The following is a 5,391-nucleotide window of genomic DNA, read 5'->3' on the forward strand; positions in this document are numbered from 1 at the left end:
TGCATCCACAAAAATATGGTCACAAAAAGCCAGTTTATGATATGCAGACAAGTGACAGTGCCATTATCTTTGGCTTCTCCGTCTGCCACAATTGTCAGCCACATTCAGAGCTTCCAGTTTGATCCCATGTTCTTTCATTCCCAGGTCACTGGATTAGTTGAAATCCCCTTAGTTCAGGCACAGTGTCTCATAGTGTGAACCAAGCCCTTATATTCCTGACATCCTTGCTCTTTTTCTCCATCTATCTGCTCTTCCACTGGAGCTTGGAAGCTCCATCTAGTTTTCTGATTTTGACCCTGACTTGATCTCCATCATTTGCCAAACAAAAGTTCCATGGTGGTTTTCAAGATAGTCAGTCATCAGTCTGACTATGGGACAAGGCACACATAGTTCCTAGGAACATGTCACAGTGTGGACAACTTCTCCTCCCTGCTTAAGTACCTAGAGAGGGTCACCCTATGGCCTTCTGAGAACCACTCGAGAGATATCGATCTTGACATCCCCAGAATGGCCCCATAAATTGAGATATCATCAGTGTATGTGAATTAACTTGTGTGTGTTTGTGTGTGTGTATTTAAATCACAATAACAAATGGATTGTAATATTGAAGTTTCTTCTCATCTTGAGAAGAATATTTGCTACAGAAACACTCTCACAGTAATAGTGAGAGTGTAAACTGTCTCATCAAGGAGAAATAACTGGAGGAATACCCCAGGAGTTAGGCTCAGTGTCCCAGGAATTACGCCCAAGGAAAGTCAATGAACTCAGTGATGGAAGATAAAACCCAGCCTAAATAAAACCCTAAATCATTTAGGTGGAACATGAGATACTCTTACAACAGTTACAAGAGGTCTAAAATGCCTGGACTGGAACATAAGGGGAACACAATGACGTGGAGCTGAGAGTGCATGGCAAAACTGATTGGATCTGGCAAAAATTATGTAAGCATTCCTAGGAAACCACCAGTGGGACAAAACCCTAAGAAATCTGTATGACAACATACCATGTTGAACATAATGAGATTTATAGACAAAGGAAAGATCTTAATTATGTCACTGTCACACAGGTGATGATGAACCAGTTCCATCATAGAGTGACTCCTTGCTGTGTTTAAGATAACCTGTCAATTCTGTCTAGTCAGTTACAAGGAAATTTGCATTAATTGCACAGATTAACTATCAGCATCATTTACTGCACAATCAAAGGCAAGGCAAAGAAATCATAGACATGTTGTTGAATGCTGATGATGTTATTGGGAGTTTTGATGGGTTTTTTTCTTAAAGGGAAATCATCGGTGACTCTCATGCATGAAGCAGATCCTTTCTCTTTGATGTTTCCTGAATAGCCACTGAGATACCAGCCCATTGAGTTGTGGTCTCTCTCTCTTTTAAAAAGCAACTTCTACCTTCAGCTTGATCTCTTGCTTGAGCTTCCCTTCCGGCTACTAGGCTCCTTTTCTGATCCTGCAGAGGGCTTTTGTAAGGGATTGTGATCTCTAAGTTTTTCCCCTTTCAAGAACTAATCATTATATTAATCACAATTCTAAACTGCTGTGGGAGTTTGTTTGTGACTTATGCCTTCACATGTGATACAAGCGACCTGTGTGTATAGGGTCTTCTCTCTGTTCATGTGGGGAAGGCAAGGCAGCAGGAGTAGAGTGCTGCTCATTCTCTGTAAGGAAATCAGTAAACAGTGGGGACCAAGTACAAGGATGTCCTGAAATATTAAGTCTTGTCCTTTCAAGGCCCCAAAGCCTCCAGCTAGGTTCAGGGTCACGACAATCTCCAAAACCCACCAAGCATGAAGTATTCAGAACCAGAAGCCTGTGTGTGCCATATCACATAAATTCATCGTGAGTACACCAATCTGTTTTTTTTTTTAATTCTAAATTATTTTGTCCCATCAGAACGATCTATATTACCAATTACCCAAATTTGCTGCATCTTTGGTGTCCTAGAATTGCTTTAAATTGTTGCTGGGACAGTCTTACAAACCTTCCTGTGCTGTTATGAGACCTTAAGGGGACAGCACTTATTTCAGAAATCAAAGGCAGTTGGGTTCAATCCTATGGTTAGCTGTTAGCTAAACACTGGAAGGATGGATTTGACTAAGAAAGGGAGACAGCATACATGGAGGCAGGTAACCTTTCCTTTGCAAAATGACCCATTTTGAGGCCTTACTTCAGGCTCTTTTCTTCTCCTAATCTTGGTTTTTTTATTAGTTTAGGAGAAGAATTAAAACTCCATTTACAGTATCTGTGAACCTGAATGAGTTAAGTGTGTGTGACCAACTTTATGTCTGCCTGTTTGTCAACAGGGCCAGAGTTCAGTGGCATCTGATGCATAGCACAGGAATGTCAGCCATCAATCTCTGGTCCACCTAACTCTACAGCATTAGAGTTGTCATGGTTGCTCATCTGACCTTCCTCATATGATCTCCATCCACAGAGATGTCAGAAAAATCCTCCCCTGAGAGTGCAAGTTCTTTACAAATGAAAGATTATACAACAGAAGACACATGGGAGATTTATATGGGCAAGCTGTTGAAAGGATAAAGTGACAGAAGAAGTTTATTGATTAATTAAAGAAAGAATCCGCTTCAGCTGATAGGTTAGAACATAGGTAGGTGGAGTAAACAAAATAGAATGCCGGGAGGAAGAGGTAGTGAGCTCAGAGAAGCCATGCTCCCCTCTCCCCGGCAGATGCCAGAGCTCTGCTCTCTGAGGCAGATGTCGATGCAGCCAGCCACCATGTCAGACATGCTGAATTTTTCCTGGTAAGTGCAACTCGTTATACTACACTGATTATTAGAAATGGGTTAAAATGCTGAATCTAATGGGCCAGCAGTGTTTAAAAGAATACAGTTTTTGTGTATTTATTTCAGGCATAACCTTCATGCAGCCGTGGTGCTGGGGACACAGCCTCGCTGCTCAAATAACTACAGAATGGCTTGCAGCCTTGTGGACAAGTGAATCCACTGAAAGCCTGAGAAAGCTTGGGAAAGAGTAAAGCATGTTTTCTTGGTAGCAGCGATTTCTCGGTCTGCTCTGCTTGCTAGAAGAAAGCAAGGGCTCTCATCTAAAAGAGGCTTGCTGAATCAGCTTCAGCTGCAAAACCCTGCAGCCCTTAAGAGGTCCTGCCACAAAACATTTAAATGGTGTTGAAACAAGCCAACTGAATGCTTGTATGTTTTCAGCAGTAGCAGGAAAAAAAACTGTGTTGTTTTAAAATGCCGGCATTCTGGGCCACCCTGCCTGGGCAAACTCTGACTGTTTGAGGAAGGAGGGCCAGCTACAGAAAGAGGGCTTGAGTGTTGTCTGTTGCAGCCTCTTTGATGGCAAGGACCTTGAAACACTGTAGACTTGTGGCACTGAATGCGGCTCTGTTCGGTACCTCAGCCACAAGGTTGGAATGGCAGAAAGCTAAGGAATGGGCTACATCTGGCCAGCAAAGCCACGGCTTAAGTCTTACTGAGATTGCTTGGTAAATGAACGACTCATGTGGTCAGAAAAACAGAGAGAGAAATAGAGTAAAGAGAGATTCAAAGACAAAGAAATTTTTTAAATGATTTACAGTGTGTTAAAAATATGTACAGGCTAAAATTTGAAGTTCTTAAAGTTAAAAAAAGGAAGAGAGTTGTTGGGTGTGGTAGTACACACCTGTAAACCCAGCACATGGGAGGCAGAGGGAGATTGACCTCTGTACCTTCAAGGTGAGGTACCACACGGCTTTAATCCCAGTGCCTTGAAGGCAGAGACAAACAGATCTTTGTGAGTTCAATGTGTAGTAGCATACACCTTTAATCCCAATGCCTGAAAGGCAGAGAGAGGCAGATCTCTGAGACTTCAAGGACAGACAGGTATACAGAGTTATTCCAGGTCAAAGATACAGAGAACCTGTCTCAAAAGGCAAAAAATAAAAAGGAAAAATATACAAAATAGAGGTTAAATTGAAGCGCACAAAGATGGAAAATTCACAGCGAATTTTGATATTGTATGCTATTATGCTCTTTTTGAATCATTTGAATTTTGAGGCAGTAGCAATAGCTGCTAAAAGATGTTTCTTTATTAAAGCTGCTGAAATAATCCAACATAGATATTTTGAAAATGCCTTGACTTTGAAATTTGGATCTAAGGACATGATGCTTTGGAAAGGAGTTTCTATTTTGTTTTCACAGAGGGTGATAGTCTGTGGATGCCTCTATCCTAATATGGTAGGATGGACGACACCCTACTTAAAGGTTACTCTGAACACCTTTAAAAAATTGCTTCGCTCAACTGCCAACTGAGATAAATCAATAATGATGCCACCATTCAGCAGGAAGCATTTTGGAGAGAAAAAACTGCACCCACGTTCCCAAATATGGCTTATAAACGTTCTTTGACATTTAAAGTGGGATGTGATATAGATATGAATATTTGCATTAGTATAGATTTTGCTTTACTGATAGAGATTTTAGGTCAATTTTGTTATATGTACATGCATTTTTGATCTTAATTAAGGTATTGTGATTGTGTAGTTCATTTAAAAATATAATATATATAGGTTATTAATGGATAATCTTTAATAATAGTCAAGTTTGTAGTCATGTTAGTTAGATTTTCTAGCTACATAGAGATATATATATTTCAGTTAGATAGGCATTATTCATATCTCTCTAGACTACAAAACAGGCTATTTAATGTTTTAGTACCTTAGGGTTTTTCATGACAGTGAGACACTCTACTCTTGGCAGCACATATCTACTTCAGGAAGAAGATGGGCATCAAAGAGGATCCTTATGGAGTTTGATAGCCATTTGGAGAAGAAACTGCTCTTGCCTGGATTGTTGCATAAACTGTACACAGAATACACTCAGAGAGAGGACTACTGAACTTGCCTAAAGGTGAGATGATCTTTTCGTGTTCCTGATTCAGGAAAGGGTCAGCAAACATTCTTCAAGACAAGCAGATAGTGACTGCCTTTGAAATTTCCTGCTTCATGGAAATGTCTGCTGGAAACTATGGGCCTGTAGGCTGAGGATGGAAACACCAACGGTACAGAGGAACTTTGGGTGACTGTCCAGGCAGCGAGATGTCTCTGTCATTTCTAGAGTTTGAAAATGGCTTACTTTTTGTTTGCTTAGGTAATACTGTATTATTCTGGAGTCTCTGATGGAGTTGAAGGATAGATAGATAGTTATAGTTTTCCATTGTTATGATAAAAGATAAAATAGATATAAATATTGTAACTGTAATTCTTGCTTGATAACTGTTTTGTTATATGTAATTTTGCTATGTTAAAGTTAAAGATTCCGTTCTTGTTTAAACAGAAATAGGAGTAATGATGGAGTATAGGTCATTGGTTAATTAAATAAAGAAACTGTTTGGCCTGAAAGGTTAGAACATAGGTG

Source organism: Microtus pennsylvanicus, chromosome Y (assembly GCF_037038515.1).
Source record: "Microtus pennsylvanicus isolate mMicPen1 chromosome Y, mMicPen1.hap1, whole genome shotgun sequence".
Classification (NCBI taxonomy): domain Eukaryota; kingdom Metazoa; phylum Chordata; class Mammalia; order Rodentia; family Cricetidae; genus Microtus; species Microtus pennsylvanicus.